The sequence below is a fragment of the Pogona vitticeps genome, chromosome 2 (assembly GCF_051106095.1).
Source record: "Pogona vitticeps strain Pit_001003342236 chromosome 2, PviZW2.1, whole genome shotgun sequence".
Taxonomy (NCBI): domain Eukaryota; kingdom Metazoa; phylum Chordata; class Lepidosauria; order Squamata; family Agamidae; genus Pogona; species Pogona vitticeps.
In genome coordinates, this window is record NC_135784.1 from 270,777,821 (window position 1) to 270,795,464 (window position 17,644).

The 17,644-nt window shown below is 38.7% G+C and overlaps 1 long non-coding RNA gene across 1 annotated transcript in view; it reads left to right on the forward strand.

The window, feature by feature from the left end:
• The window catches only part of LOC144587047 (uncharacterized), a 36,276-nt gene continuing 18,632 nt past the window's right edge, over positions 1-17,644 (forward strand). The window contains exon 1 of the long non-coding RNA XR_013542211.1: positions 1-17,644. This exon is cut by the window's right edge and continues 11,463 nt beyond it. This is a non-coding gene — a long non-coding RNA (uncharacterized LOC144587047).

Here is a 17,644-nt window from a genome sequence, read left to right on the forward strand (position 1 = left end):
GCAATAGGGACAGAGGGAGGGGGGGAATCCAATCTCGCCAAAGCTAAATGAAGCTCCAAGGGGAAAAAGTTCAGTGCTTCATTTCATTTGGATAAAGTGGGATTCCCGAATTGAACCATGAACCAGCCAAGTTTGTGATCTCTTTCTGGTTCACGCTTTGGTCCGTGCCCATCTCTAATGGTGATCCTACAGTATGAGTGAATGCTCTCCCAAATATCCTGCAACCATGCTCAGCTCTTGTAAACTTAACCCTGGATCTTCCTTGATGGAGGCACTCCATCTCATATTTGGTCCTCCTCTTTTCCTGCTGCCCTACAATTTCACAGCATTATTATCTTCCAAAGAATCCTGCCTTCTCATGACGTGCCCACAGTAGGACAGCCTCAGTTTCAACTTTTTTTGCCTTCAGTTCAGGCTTGATTTGATCTTAGGACCCACTTATTTGTCTTTCTGGCAGTCCAGGGTATCTGAAAAGCTCTCCTCCAGTGCCACATTTCAAATGACTCAGATTTGGTATTTTTAAAAAACTTTCAGTCTTCTTTAGTGTCCAGCTTTCACATCTATATAAAGTGATTAGGAATACAATAGTGTGAATGAGTTTGGTCTTGATCTCCAATGACAAATCCTTAGATTTGAATATCTTTTCTAAACCCTTCATTGCTGCCCTTCCTACTCACAGTCTTCTCCTGATTTCTTTGCTGCAGTCTCCATTTGGATTTATGCTTGAACCAAAGTATACCACTGCTTTCACTCTTTCAAATTTCTTCATTGTCAGCATTAAATTTCTATAGTTCTTCTGTAGTAAAGATGTATGGTCTTTGTAATGTTCAGCTTTAGTTCTGCTTTGGCACTTTCTTCTTTCACTTTCACTAAAAGTTGTTTCCATTCATTGCTGCTTTCTGCCAATACAAGGGTGTCATCTTAAATTATTGCTATTTCTTGCATAAGTTTTCACTCCTCTTTCATCTGAATCTAGACAGCATTTCCATATTACATACTGAACATATAAGGGAATGAAATGCATCCTTTCCTGAGACCTTTGCCTATAGGAAACCATTCTGTCTTTCCATATTCTGTCCTAACAGTAGTTTCTTGTCCACAATATTGTACAGGTTACACATCAGGACAATCAAGTGCTGAGGCACACACATTTATTTCTGAACAACTCCTAGTTACTTATGATCCACAGTCAAAGGCTTTGCTGTAATCTAAAAAGCATCGACTGATCTTCTGGAGTTCCTTTGTGTGCCCCAGTAGCCAGCAAATAATTTGCAATATGATCTCATATGCCTCTGCATTTTCAGAATCCAGCTTGAACATCAGGCATTTCCTGCTCTAAATAAGGTGACACCCTTTGTTGCAACACCTTGAGCATCATTTTGCTTGCATGGAAAATTAAAGCAATGGTCCTGTAGTTACTGCACTCCTTGGCTTCTCCTTTCTTGGGGATTGAAATCTATATGAAATATTTCCAGTCTGTGGACCATTGTTATGTTTTCCATATTTTTGGCATATCCTTGCTAGGATTTTGACAGATTCAGTCTTTGTGGCCTGACAGTTCTATTTATATTCTATGTACCCCCAGTGATTTTCTTCTTCCCAGTGCTTTCAGAGCAGGTTTCACTTCACTTTCTAGAATTGGAGGTTTTTCATCATAGGATCCTTTTCAAAGGAGTCTGCCATCTTATCTCTTCTACACAGGTCTTCAGTATACTGTTTTCACCTTCTCTTTCTTTTCTCCAGATCAGATAGTATGCTTCTTTCTCCCCTCCCAGCTTTACTCAAATGTTGGATATTAACAATTCATGAATTGTCTGTTTGGCTGCTCAAAACATTTTTTAACAAATAGTTACCTTTACAGACCTCTATGAGCCATTCTCCTGGTTTACTTCTGAACCCTACTTGTATATCAAATTTTTCAACAGCATTTGGTTCTGCTTTGTTTCCTACTTTTGCATTCCAGTCACCTATGATTATAAGCATGTCTTGTTTTGATGTGTGATCAGTTTCCTCCTGAATGACTGCATCCAAGCTTTTGATTTCATCCTCTTCAGCATCTGTGGTTGGAGCATAGACTTGAATGACAGTTATGTTGATAAGATTTCCGTGGAGTCTGACTGGTATTATTCAGTCAGACCATGCATTATAGCCTGTAACTGCCTGAGCTTCATCTTGCCTCAGTAGTAGAGACACTCAATTTCTTCTGAGTTTGTCATTTCCAAAGTAAAATGCTGTGTAGTTGTCTGGCTGAAAACCCCCCATTCCAGTACACTTTAGTTCTTTGACACCAAGCACTGAAATGTGTATACATTCCATTTCTTGCTTTACAATTTCCAGTTTACCTTGATTCATACTTCTCATGTCCCATGTTCCAATTGATTGTGTTGTGCAGCATTGGACTTTTCTTCACCTCTGTGCACATCTGTCACTAAATATCCTTTCAGCTTTAGTCTAGTTGCATTATTAGCAATAGCTGTATTCATACTTGTCCTGAGCTCTTCCTCCGTAGCTAATTGGATGCTTTCTGATCTGACTCTCATATTACAGCACTATTTCCTGTTTTGTTTTGAAAAAGGAATGCGTTGTTCCTGATCTGAACAACCTGAATAAACTCCCATTGGTTTAAAATAGTGATTCATGCAATGAGTTCATTTTTAAAAGTAGCATTCTGAGCTCTATATATTCCACAATATTCACACATTTCAAATAATAATAGGATGTAGGTAGCCATTTAGACAGCCCATGTCATATAATCGTAGAACTGCTGAACTGGGAGGGATGCTATGGATCACTGAGTCCAGCCAGTGTCAAGGAGGCACACTGGGGAATCAAAGTCCCAACCTCTAATTCTACACTCAGATACCTAAATCACATAAAGGACAGGACTCTAGGTAACTACCATTTTTTTCTGTGTATAAGACTATACTTTTGTCTAAAATCTTTAGACTAAAAATTGAGGGTTGTCTTATACACAGAAGAAAGCTGAAGAGAGAACAAAAACAAGTGGAGGAGAAAGCAGAGATCAAGGCAATTCTGCAGCACTTTTATCCCTTTTTACCCTACACTTGCTAAGCCCCGCTTAGATTTCTTAATTTTGGATTAGAAAAGTGGGGGGGGGGATCTTATATATGGGGGCATTTTATGCACGGAAAATATGGTAATTTCAGTAGCAGTAACTTAATTATCTTCAATTAATCTGAATTTAAAAAATTCAACTAAAATGGCCAGCTGATTGTTCTTTATATTAAATTTTTGTATATCAATAAGGCCTTGGGGAATTTAATTTTATAATTAACACCATAGACCTGTCAGTTAATCTATAAAGTCACATTTCTTCATAAAGTCATCCCTTGGTGTTAAAGAAATGAAAGATCCAGGTACAGAAGGAAAACTATTCACAGAATAGTCAGACTTTTCTTCTATGTTGACTTAAAAAAGCGAACTCCAAAATGATCCCAGTAGCTTAAAGACACTAAAAAAAAAATCTTTCCAGAGCTTCTATTACTGGTGCCTTGAAAAAAAAATGGGTTAGGTTAGGAACACAAGCTCAGTATTCACTTACTGGAAGCTTTATTCAGTGCCTATCATGTCCAGAAGAAATAGCCTTAGGGACAAAACCAGAAACCTGACCATTGTCAGCATCTTTTTTGTCCCATATGGGATAGGACATGATTCCACAGGATTAGTCAACAATTATGTGCTCGGGATTGATCAATCCAGTCAATTTACTGTGTAAAGTAAATTGATCCTTTGGAACAATGGATCCTGTATTTAGCTGTTTGTACTACAGGTACCTGAGAAAGCAGCATGCCTCTGTAAACAGTGGTCCCTGCCCTCATGCAGAGTGGACCAGCGCCATATGGTGCCACTATGAACTTATTAACTGACGGATTAACTCATCTCAGCATTTGGGATCCCCAGCTTCCAGCTGTGAGAATGATTGATGGGTTAACTACTGCTTCAGTCTTGAAAGTTATTTCCTCCATTTAACAGAGTCAAGAAGACAGAAAATTGCCCCCTTTGTAAATGCTAATCTCACCACTCCTTCGAACACCCAACATAACAATTTATTCAAGGCAAAGTCTTAAAATTGGTATAGTACACATCAAATGCATACTAATTAGCCATTTCTTTTGAAGGCTCTATCACTTATTAAGGGTCTCCTTTTCCATATGTTCATCATGCCCCACTTCACCCTTTAATTACAAAACAGCACTTTCTATTAATTGCGAGAAGGTACATTGTCCCTGGTATCCGTATTAAATACTACACCTTCAGAGGCCCAGTTTAGGGTCAGGGAGAAGGCAATCATTAAAGCTTAGTACCACTGCCATTTTAAGCATATTCATTTTTTTTTCCTCCTCAGTGGATGCGCTGGTAAAAGAGATTTTCTTGAAAAGAGTTTTTCTTTCACGATGTCAGTTTCTGTGTTCCTGTTATATTACTACTGGCCCTAGATAAAAAGATGGTGATTATTCTGCTCTGATTAAGTGGCAATTATTCCACTACTGACACTGAGCAAAAATGGGCACTTTTCCCTCCGTGGAATCTTGGTTTCAAGGTTCTTTACACCACTTGTTTGGTAAATTTTCCTTCAGCAAAATATATTTCATCTTGTAATCAATATAAGAAGAGTCAGGCTGAAAATTATAGAGGAGATGGAATTTTGGCTTTTAACTGAACTTGATTCAGAAAAAAAAACTCCACAAAAAACACAGTAACTAATTACACACTTCATTGTACCATGAGTGATAAATTTAATAGGCTAATTCACAGATTTGACATTTAGTTGAATTACATAGTTTCAATATTACAGGTTAACATGAGAAAACCATAAAAGTTTGATCAAGTGGTGATCTCATGCTCTTTATTAGAAATATGGAAAAATTGTTTAGCTTGATTTTTTACCAGTTCACAATCTAAGGATAAACTGATAAACATGCAACACTCTGAGGGGAGAATTGAAAATGGATCTTCTTCCCCAACACTCAGATCACTGAATTTAACTATAATTGCAAGAATGCAGCCATTAAAAATGTATATGGAACAACAACACAGGAACCACACAACAATAAAGGTTTCCTCTTTTCTTCCCAGACCTAAGACATTTATTTTGGTATTTACAGGGAATGTTGTCTTCAGCACTCTGATTTTGCTATAGGAGTGTGCACTTAGTGCAGAATACTGACAATGGATTGCTTTGGTTTTTGAAGTACCAGACATTAATACTGTAAATTGACATTAAGCTACAAATACTTCCTTGCACTCACACATGCCAAAACAGAGTCATTATTTTCCATCCGGCCTTTCTCTTGTTGATATCATTCTTCTTCCATTATCTAGCACATACCAAGATAGGAAATCTCTTTTAAGTTTGCTTTTTATCAGAAGCTCACCTCAAGACATATTTATTGTCTAAATGCTGTAGTGAAAGCTCTCCCAGGATCAGTTAATACGAAGCTGCGTTATGCTGGCTCAGACCATTGGTTCATCTAACTCAGCATTGTCTAAACTGATCGGTAGTGGCTTCAAAGGGTTGAGGAAGAAGTCTCTCTTTCATCTGCCTTCATATATTAGGATTTGAACCTCATCTGCAGAAAGCATGAGCTTTCCCACTGAGCTATACCCATCCCTTGCAAATGTGGTACTGTTTTCAAATGGCACTTTTGCTGCTCCCAGACTTTGGAACTCCCTCCCACAGGAACTGGCCACATCTTTGCTGTCCTTCCGCAAACAGGCAAAGACCTTTATCTTCAGGCAAGTGTTCCCTCAGTGACTGGCTACCTTAGTGGGATTTTTTAATGGATTGTTGTGCCTTACTGCTTTGACTGTGTTTTGATGTTGTTTATGTTTTTGTATAGTATTTGTTTGACCCTTTTTAGTATTTGTATACTCACTATTGTTAGAGTTAATATTATCTTTTATAGATGTAAGTTGCCTTGGGCTCCTTTAAGGAGAAAGGCATTATAATTTTTTTTAAAAATAAAATAAATAATTTTGCTAACTCAGTTTTTCTCTGAATAGCTTTGAACAAGTTTTTTAATAATAATTTTTATTTTAGTGTGAAGACAACACATACATTTTGTTGGCTGGAAAGACAACTTGGGAATTTTAGAAACAAACAGAACATCTGTAAAGATTATGGCCATCCTTACCATCCTCTCTTAGAAAAGACAAACACAAAACATAAAATGCAGCACAGCTTGCAAGCAACTTCAAGAATGAAAGCAATTACATTTCTCTGTTTCATTTGTAGATAAATGGATGTATCTAAAAATTGATTCTATGCTTTTCAGAAAAGTTTAGTAATGATTACTGTCCAATTTCTAAGTTGACCCCACCTTTCCTTTAGATGGCAGTTAAGTCTAAGCAGTTTTAAGGAAACCAAACTCTCAGAGAATGGCACAAACATTTTGTCTGGCTAAAGCTGACTAATAACTTCAGTGCTTTTAAAGCTGGGAAGCGCTGCACATGAAGACATCTTGAAAGTTCTTTCTTTTCATTGTTCCAAAGCATGGTTTTCCTCCCTACTCACACCAAACCACTCCACTCCACCTTCTTGGGGAGAGAGGCAAAATTGCATCTAGCTGTCAATTTAGACAATGTGCTAGATTTCAGCCTCTTGTATTTTGAAACGGGCCAATATTTTAAATACTAAAACCCATGGTTTAGAAATGGGACTGACAGCCTCCTAACTACAGCTTAGCATGTGCTGATGCTATCATAATGAAATGTAATTAAACTGTCTCTGTCAGTGAGACAGCTGACCAGTCATTCAATGTATATCTTAATGCTGTCATTCATTTAATTAGCTATTAGCTTCATTATCCTTAGGTGTTTTATTTTCAGCCAAATGTTCAAACTTCTCTCATTTTTGACACAGCCCCTCTCTTCATTGGCTCCTCAACTGCATTCAGCTTCAGGGGGGGGGGGGAACCAAACTCAGACTTCTTTATCAGATAAGAAAATAACAGTTAAAATTTCATTTCTTTTTCTGATGTAGCGTAGTCAGATTTATAACCCATACATTTAGTCTGTCCCAGAAGGAGATCAACCTTTCATAGCAGTCACACCTAGATATTAAAAAATAAAAAAAATAAACAGGCATAAGTAATGAGAGCATTGTAGTGTGTAAGACATGGTTAAGGTACAAAGCCTGGTTTAGGAGACACTGAGACAATAGACTTCAGTGTAGGAACTCCATCTGAGATAGGATAGTTACTCAAGATGTCTTGGTACGTATTTGGGAGAAAGTTGGCATGGAGTGTGGACAGAGGAAATGACATATTTATTTGTTTGTTTGTTTGTTTGTTTGTTTGTTTGTTTATTTATTTATTTATTTATTTAATTTATATCCCACCTATCTAGTCAATAGACCACTCTAGGCGGCTTACAGCAAGGGGTACAACAATAAATACAACAGAATTACATAAAGGAAAACTTTCAACAATTGAGTTAAACACTAGGAAAGAAAAGAGAAGGGGAATCAAGGTTTAACTAGGGGGGAAGGCCTGCCGAAACATCAATGTTTTTAGTTGCTTTTTAAAAATACCCAGCGAGGGGGCCGTGCGAATATCAGGGGGAAGGTTGTTCCAGAGGCGAGGAGCCACCGCCGAGAAGGCCCGATTTCTTGTCTTTTCCTTCCGGGCCTCCCTCGGCGTTAGGCTCCTCTGCCTCACCCCCTGGCTCGCGCGGGTGACACGGGTAGATCTTGGTGGTAGAAGGTGTTCCACCAAGTATCGAGGCCCTAAACATAATTACTGAGAATACTAGTCTATAAGAAGTAAGTGGTCAGAACAGATGGGTAAGGGAGAAAACACTTGGGGAAACCTATCGTCCTATTTACTCCCACCACCACTGCCCCTTGTAGGCATATAGTTCTTCATGCAGAATGTTGTTGCACTTTTCTTAACTTCCACCAACAAGAACCATCTGGTATAGAGTTTTGCAAGATTTTATTATTTATTTATTTATTTATTTATTTGCAATATTTTTTAGCCGCACCATTGCCAGTGGCAATAAAACTGCTACCTGCCACAACATGCTGTATATTCAGGTACAGGCAGTTTCTGGTCAGCATGTGGAGTCTTGTAGCCAGTACCATGTAACAACATGCTGTTGAGTGGGCAGTTGGTCCACTATGAGTACAGCTCACCATTGTATCGTAAGCCCCCCAGGAAGCACTAGGGCAGGAAGTAGACACCAGACAATTTACTGTCCTACTCAGCTGGACAGCAGCAGTGATGGATGAGTGAGGGAGAAGGAGGCCAATAATGAAAAAGTTCAGTGTTTTGTTTCATTTTGTGAAAATGGGGTTCCCCAAACTGCCCACAAAGCTGACCATGAACCAGTCCAGTTCATGGGTTGTTGGTGGTTTGCTTTGGTTTGGTTTTGATTTGTGGTTCATTTTGTGCCCATGTCTCATTTTAGACTCATGTAAACAGTTGTACAACACGTTGGTTTGCTTTTGTCCATGCTGCCATCTTTTAATTCTTTTGTGGTTATTCATGTTTATAAAATGATTCCATACCTATTGAAACAGAGGGACGCCCATGGAAAATATAAGAACAAGGAGCGTGCAAGTACCACGCAGCCTGATCTGTATCCAAACATTTGCTGGACAAACTGGAATTGACCAACTCCATGTTTATTCGGTGTTGACCTGAAATGATTTGTCATTTGGTTTCTACAGACATTTGCATGCAGTAATGAGTGAGGGGGAAAAACTGCGATGGGGAAATTAAAGGGTTATGAACTGTGGTGGCTAGATTGGGGGTGCAACACAGCACCATTAGCTCAGGGAATATGATGGACTTTCAGTGTAAGCAATAATCTTTTCAGACTCTTTCTTTTCTTCTGTTCCCCCCTTTGGAGTAGTACTCAGGGAAAACATGTTCTGGGGTGTGGAAAATATCCCCTAGTGTCTTACTGTTATAACCTTGATGAATGATCTACAATGGGAACTAGATGGGGGCTGGAGTGCGTTACGCTCTCCCTGAAAACTCATATGCACAACCTGAGCCTGAATGTCTGGGTATCAGCAGTGGCTAGAGGTACATTTGCACAATTAAAAATAGTATAGCAGTTGTATGCTTATTACTTTAGAAACCTGACTTGGCTACAGTGATCCCTGCCTTGCTTACCACCCAGTTGGGTTACAGCAAATCACTGTATGTGGGGCTACCTGTAAAGCCAGATGGGAAACTTTAAACTGGTGTAAAATGCAGCAGCTAGACTGTTTGGTTATTGTGATGTTGTGCCCTCCCCAGTTACAACAGCTTCATTGGCTGCCAGTACATTTCTAGGCCTTATTCAAAGTGCTGCTTATGACCTTTAAAGCCCTATACGGCTTAAGACTGGGCTATCTTAAAGACTGTTTCTCCCCATACAAGTTCCTGGAACTCCAAAGCCCCCGTGTGTCGTAAGTTCCTCAGAGGAATACCTTCTCTCGGTCCCAGCATTCTTGTGGTGAGGATGCATGCGTAGATGCAAAATGACAACTTGAACAGGTAACCCTCATTTGAATGCTTGACTCTGGAGCTGGTGCACATCCTTAATAAAACCCAACATTAAATGGATCTGCAAATAGAATCTGGAAGAAGATTCTGAGTGCTTGAGTTCATTTTCAATTCTCTTCTAAGTCCAGTCCTGCTGAGAATGTACAAATAGAATGCTTGTGTTCAGAGGATGAAAGATTTCCAAACATCACTATCATGATTTTCATTTTTTTTAGTAATGTTTGGGCTGTTGTGCACATCTAATACAGCCATTCACTGGTCTACAAATAAATGATGAACACCGCTTTGAATGGTGAAATGTAAACTAAAGTGCAGAAATGTTTGAGAATCAAGTACTTAGATTGCAAAATGCACATTCATTTTGTAGCCTTTGCAAAAAGTGTTGCATGAATCTGGATTTGTGTTTTGATCAGAGGCACATGAATAGCAAAATTCCATTCATGAATATGCATTGGTCAATTCATCTCAATTCCATTGAAAACTTCTGCAGCTGCTGTGTGCCAACGGAGTGTCAAAGGAATCGCACGACCTCATTCACATCTCAGTTCAATTGAATTATTTGTATTTAAGCTGATTTAACCCCACTGAAGTCAGGCAGTTGGATCCTGTGGGTCTGCTTTAGCTGTAGTCGTACAAACAGTAGCTTAATTAATTTAGCTACCTAATGTTAATACTCGTTGATGACCTTAGTATTTGGAACTTGAATCTTAACTGAGTAGTATATTTGTACTCAGTCAATAATTTGTTCTGTTCTGTTTCCCACTCCAAAACATCTTTTTTAAAAAACATTTCACTTGCCCTTCAGGTGTTTCAGAGGTCTAAGGAAAAGTTTTTCCTGATTTAAAATCTTCCATCATGTATTCTGCATAAAAGCATTATCACAAAGCCGAAAAAGCGATGATATTGAAACTGACTTGGATTGCTGTAGTTCTTTTAAGATTATTAATAATTAAAAAGGAACAGGTGTTGTCAGGGCCATGAAGGGATGGTGGGAGTTTCTCCATGCCAATATCTTGGCAAAAATCATCCCTATATTAGCCCCAGGAGGCCAGTAGCCATAGATGCTATTAATTATAACCTTTGCAATACACATGAAACATTACCAGTCAAAATATTGTAACTTAGCTTGCATTGTCCACTTTCTTCAGACATTGAAAGAGGGCTATCGGAAGATGAAATGGTTTCTGCGTAGCAGTTGTAAACATACGTGAATTGTTCTTTGGTCTGTTAATGAGAATTTGAAATGCATTTTAAATTGGAAGGTTTGTTTCCCCCATACATTATCAGTAGGGGAAGGATTTCTATGGCATGCCATAATTTTTCTGCAACCTATGTTTGAGCTTATGGGTGGGTTTGAACTTGTTTATGAGTAATCAGGTGAGAAAAGCCAGATTACTCATAAACATGTTTGAATTTGCTTATGGGTTCAAATGTAGGTTGCAGAGAAAATGTGAAATGTCATAGACATCCTCCCCCTAATTATCAGATTCTCCTATCTAGGAATGGAACCAGCATATTGAAAGCTGTGCATTGGCTGCTTATACTCAGCAAAGAGAAAGATGTAGTTAGGCAGTCAAGAATGACAGAAAGTCTGTGTATACACTAAGTGCTACTGATTAGCTGAGTCCTCAGTGCATTTGACACTGCTCTAGAGGTGAAAGGGCAGAGAATTAATGACAAGGTCTCAGCAGTGTGTGTGAAGCAACAGGTTGCCCTACAATTCAGGCCTTGATCTTCCATGCCCTTTCATTGGACTCATTGTCCAAGGCCATTAGAACAAGTGAAGGCATTGTAAGATTACATACAATTCTAGGGCACAAAAGAGACCCCTTTGAGTTTTAGAGGCGTACTACGGCTTTTACACATTCACTTGCTTATCTTAAATAAGATACGGGGGCAGATTTATTTGCCAATAAACAATGTTCACCTTGCTGTTTTCTCTTGGGGCTTATTATATTTTGTAAATGGTACTTCATAAATGCTCCACAAGATTTCTTAAACTAAATGAAATATTTAGGGTGCTGCTGGAAATCTAACCTCCACAGACAGATTCATGTTGTTTTTTTTAGCTTGCCCTCAGATGCAACTTTATTGATCTGAAGAGTTTGTTATTTTTGAAATGATGAGAATGAGGACACAATTTGATTTTTAACATGGCTTTTTAATTATTCCAGAGCAAACGTCTTTTATACGATGCTACATTCACGCTGCAAAATCTTTCGGTCATTCTACAGACTGCTTGACTCAGGGCTGAAATTGGTCCCACCCTCTGGTTACTGAATGTTTTGGAAACTGTGTACCTTGATAAACTCATCAATATGGTTCCTTAAAGGAATCAAAATATTGTGCTTGTCAAACCCAGTGACCTTTTCTGGAAATTTATCCCTTTTGTCTTATACTGGGTACTGGGTGTTACACACTATTACAGTGTCCTACTTCTCAGTTATGAGAAATCATTGGCACTTATCCAGGTTTTTTTTAATTTAGAAGAAGGCCACTAAAGCATTTGTAACATATTTGTTTATTTACAAACATACAGGTTACGTATAGATCAGACCTGGGCAAAGTATGGCCTGAGGGCCACATACGGCCCGCGAGCTGCTCCTGTGTGGCCCGCCGGACATCAAAACCATTTATAGCTTTTTGTCTAAAGTTGATCAGTTGCTTATCTTTAACATACCACAAAAAACCTCTTTAGTATTTGTGAAGATTAACAAGTTTAAAATAAAAACAATCATAGCATCACTGTTTCATAACCTCTTTAGTATTTGTGAAGATTAACAAGTTTAAAATAAAAACGATCATAACATCACTGTTTCATTTTATTTTTAAGTAAAGTTGGTTCGGCCCTCAAACACAGTTCAGATTTTTCATGTGCCCCCCCCCTAGAAATTAATTGCCCACCTCTGTTATAGATGGAAGTACAACCTAAGAATCCCGGGAATTAGTCAGAGCTATTGGTCCACATCACTTTCCCAGACAGAGCCATCTTCCCAAAGAATGTTCTTTCTCTGACTTTATAGGATTCTGACATTCATCTTCATCCTTTGTCAGAAAACAGACATTTAGCTTTCATATCTTTTCTCAGACAGGTAGATTGTAGGGTTAGCAAGGAACTGGGAGAATGTCTGCTTTCTCCTTGTTTTGAAAGATGCAGTAGATGTAAAATTTAGATAGTGAGAGCTAGGTAAAGGGTAAAGGGTCGACTTGACAATTAAGTCCAGTCGGTTCAGACTCTAGGTGCTCATCCCTGTTTGTAAGCCGAAGAGCCATTGTTTGTCCATAGATACTTTCTGTGGCCACGTGGCTGGAATAACTGGACACAGAATGCTATTACCTTCCCATGAGGTGGTACCTATTCGTCCACTTGCTTTTGCATGTTTTCAAATGGCTGGCTGGCAGGAGGAGCTGGGACAAACAACGGGAGCTCACCCCGTTGTGTGGATTCGAACTGCCACGCTTTTATCAACAGCCCAGTGACTCAGTGGTTTTCTCCTGGTGAAGAATCAGTCCTTCAGCATTAGTCTTCCACAGCATCATGCCTAAGAATCAAATGAAATCAGTGTTTACCACCCATTGACCAATCATAAAACAAAGCAAGCTAATTTGTGAGATATGTAGCTGAGGAAAGCTGAAGCTAGGACAAATGGATGCCTTTGGAACATAAGGAAACTCCACATCCTGAATGTGGATCTAAGCACCATATAGGAAGATATACATTTTAAAAGCAGTTACATCAGAATTACTTCCCAAAGATGTACATTGCCTGGATATCCTGAGCCACTACCGACACTTCCGTGCCAAGTCCAGCACCATGCCGGGTGTTACCTTAAGATAACCCATAATGACAGTCCTATTCACAGAAATTTAGTAGTACTGTAGAAGTGTTATTATAATATTAAAAAACAAAAAACAAAAAAGATTCATGCTTTGCTTTCAATTTAGTGAAATATTCTCTTATAGCTTTGTTTCCATGAAGCCTTACTTTTTCTTAGATGTTTTTGTGAATCATTGCAAATGTACAAACTAGTAATTATTTCTAAAATTGGGCTCAGATTTACCCTGATTATATTACCTTAAAAAGATAATGGCTGAGCTTTCAGTGACTACAGAATAAGATTAGTGAATTTTTTTAATTGGGATTTTCTTAAACATTATGTATGACAGCATTAATAAAAAGTTCAAAGAAGAAGCAAGAGACATACAGTTTGGACTAGAGGAGACTTGGAATGAAGAAAGGACTGTTCTGCCTACACGTACCTGGGGAGATATGCATGATATGAACATGGATATTTATGCTTGCTTTACGGACTATGAGAAACTTTTGGACAAAGTCCAATATGGTACATTGATAGAGTTGTTGGGAAACAAAAATCTTGATTGAAGAAATGTTTGTATAATTGGCAATTTATACTGGAAACAAAAAGCGGGAGCTAAAGATGAAAATCAAATGACAAAGAATATAGAGATATGAAAATTCATATGGCAAGGATGTATATTTTTGTTTTTTTCATGAAACTATTTAGAGAAGCACTTGCTGATTTGAATGATGGAATCATTGCTAATAGAAAGTTTGTTAATAATAACCAATATGCAGACAGAAGCACATTTATAGCTGATAATTTAAATACTCTGCAGAGACTCCTCACAACAACAACAACAACAACAACAACAACAACAACAACAACAACAACAACAACAACAACAACAACAATGTTTTATTACGGTAATTGACCAGCAAAAGTAAGATACATTATTTAAATTAGGAGAAATAAAAACAATCTAAAAACATTAAAAACACTAAAAACACCAAAGCACTAAAAACATCTATATACATATATATATAACTACATTCATACATCTTACTAAATATCTCCTACCTCCCTATCATAGGCTTTATCTGTGGGCTATTGCAGCTTGCATAGAATGCCAAAATTGTTACTTTGAAGCTCATAGAGCCCATGTGATCATTATTCCAAATTGGTATACATCAATTTACAGATTCTGTAGCTGCGCTTTAGGTGGAACCTTTCCTTCACAGATTTTGATTGCAGCAGCACAGAATTTAGCTACTTTTGTCAGCATATCTGAATTTAGCCCAGTATATCTGCCAGGGCATCGCCCTGTCAGCAAAAGCAGTCTGTAATGTGCCTCTGATCGTCCAGGAAATGCCCTTAGGTAAGGGTTAACATGGACTTCTTGAATGTCAGAATAAAAAGCACAGTGAAGTAACACATGGATCTCAAAGACTCCTCACAAGTCGATGAAGAGAGTAATGAGCATGGGGTAAAACTGAATGTCATAAAATTGAAACTGAAGCTCTTTGTGATCAGTAAAAGGTAAGGAACCCAAGAAATGCAGTCAAAGATCAAAATAGAAGCATAGAGCATGTTGATAAATATGTGCATCTTAGAATTTATGGCCCTACCTGGACGAGCAGAGTCTCATGACAGTTACACATGCACTGGTAACATCCCGCATAGATTACTGCAATGCGCTTTACGTGGGGCTGCCTTTGAAGACGGTCCGGCGACTGCAACTGGTCCAAAATCGAGCTGTGCAGCTGGTGAGTGGTGCAACCACCAGGGAACATATCAAGTCGATTTTGTATAAGTTACATTGGCTACCAGTTGCTGCTGGGCCCGATTCAAAATGCTTGTTTTGACATATAAAGCCCTAAACGGCTTGGGCCCTGGATACCTGAAGGACCGCCTCCTTCCATATGAACCTACCTGACAGTTAAGATCTAGCCAGGGGGCCCTTTTGAAAGAGCCATCCCTTAAGGAGGTAAGAGGGACGGCTTGTAGACAAAGGGCCTTTTCCAAATAGAAACCACCTATAGCAGTGAAGAACATAAACTTTAAGTTAAGATCGTTTTAATAGTTTAGCTCCTTTTAATTATTCGATGTATTTTGGTCAGTTTTATGGTTTATTTTTAATGTACAGTAGGATCCCTTTATTCATGGGATCAGTATCCGCTGATTCACTGAAAAATATTTAAAAAATTAAAGAAAAAAACCAAATATATTTTTTCAATGATGAGGTTATGAGAACTAGCCACTAGAAACAGGCATCCTGTGGTATGTCATACTATGTTTCAATTGTTTTTTAAAAATACTTTGAGCTGCCTCAAGTGCCTTTATCGGGAATAAAACAAGCAAACAAGCAAACCAGTTTGGAGAATGAGTATTGAGCAATGCTCTGTATCCTGAGGTCTGCTGCATGGCATGTGGTTGTGGACTTCATTACAGGCCACTTGTAAAAGACAGAAGCATTTCAGCTGCAGTTTTATTGCAGACACTAAGAATCTCTAGGATGAGCAGCATGACTCAGGAATGGTGTGGTCTTACTCTATTCTTCTATCTTCATTCTCACTGAAAGTCAACAGACTGGATGCTGCCTCAAGTCATGCAATCTTTGCCAATCACCCCAAATGCCTTCAGATCTCTGTGACTCTAAAAAACTACTCTGGTGTACAGGTGGTCTACAGAGGGAATTGAAAATTGTAAGATGGCCTTCGCACCTTACAGCTGAAGACTCTGGTTAACGAAATAGCAGCTTCCATGGGACCAAGCTCTTTTCTATCATTGGAAGAGGCCTTTCTACCTACATAACTAGAGGTCTGTTTCAACCCAATCTGGGCTCTAAGGCTAAATAAGTTTTTTGACAAAAGCTCTATATGTTTTGAGGGGAGACCAGAAAAGTTTATGTTTTGGGTTACAATTTGTAGGATTCCCTGTGGCGTGGGGGCTTCTGAGAGTTATACTCCAAAAAAGGAGCTTTCTTAAATTCTAATGCTGTATATACATTTACAGTGTAAACCAACCACAGTGGTGCCTCGCTTTACGATTGCCCCGCAATTATGACGAATCTGCTTTACGACGATCTTTTTGCGATCACAATTGTGATCGCAAAACGATGGTCTAAATGGGGGAATTTCGCTTTGCGATGATCGGTTCCCTGCTTCGGGAACCAATTCTTCGCAAAACGATGATTTTTCAACAGCTGATCGGCGGTTTCAAAATGGCCGCTGGGTAAATAACATGGCTCCTGCTGTGTTTAGGGACAGATTCCTCACTATACAGGCAGTGAAAATAGCCGCCGTATGGAGGATCTTCACCGGACGGTGAGTTTTAAGCCCATTGGAATGCATTGAAAGGTTTTCAATGTGTTTCAATGGGCTTTTTATTTTCGCTTTACAATGTTTTCGCTTAACGGCGATTTTCCTGGAACGGATTATCGCCATTAAGCGAGGCACCACTGCATTCCTAAACCTATTAAGTAAATATCTTCCCTTCATAATCCACTACAGAAAGAATATTTGTAGTGTTAGAATACAATCTTCTCTCTCTGCTTATACACATCAGGGAAATTACTTTTTTTAGAGTACAGCTCCCAGAATCCCTGGCTACAAATTAGCAATAATCTGAGTCAGATGATTGAGCAATAGATTCTAGCTCAGGACTGTCTGGTCTAGTAGGCAGCAACTTGCCAGAGGTCAAGTAGAGGTGTTTTCAAGTCTTGAGATCAATTTAACTATGCCTGTGTAAATTGTGAATGGATAAACCTATATCCACAAGTCAGATCATACAGATGTGATTGTGTGAAGCTTCATGTCAAAGCAGCAAGCTCAGCAACCACCCTAGGCTGATGTTATGTCATGTGTGAAATAGGTCCACAATCACAATGAATTGTGCCAAGTGTTTCTACACACATACACATTTCCCAACTGACCACCTTCTTAGTCACTTCTCTTCTGAGAAGCATGGAATTTGAGGTCTCTGCCTATTCTTTTCCGTGTGTGTGTGTGTGTGTCTGTGTCTGTGTCTGTGTCTGTGTCTGTGTCTGTGTCTGTGTAAAACTGTAACAGGTAGATGTGATTGGTCTTCCAAGATGAATTGCAGCTGAAGCAGGAATATATGAATCAATTCCATGGAAGAGTAATAAAGGGTAAATAGCAAAAAAAGGGAGAATAGACGTGCCTGAATTCTCAAATCTTTATCCTTGGGGATTTGGATTCCATTACAAATATTAGCAAAGATCAAGGACATTTTATTTTAAGGGCAAGTCTAATTGGAAAGGAGTTAATTCGACCAATCTGGAAGTCAGCTAAAGAAATTAAAATT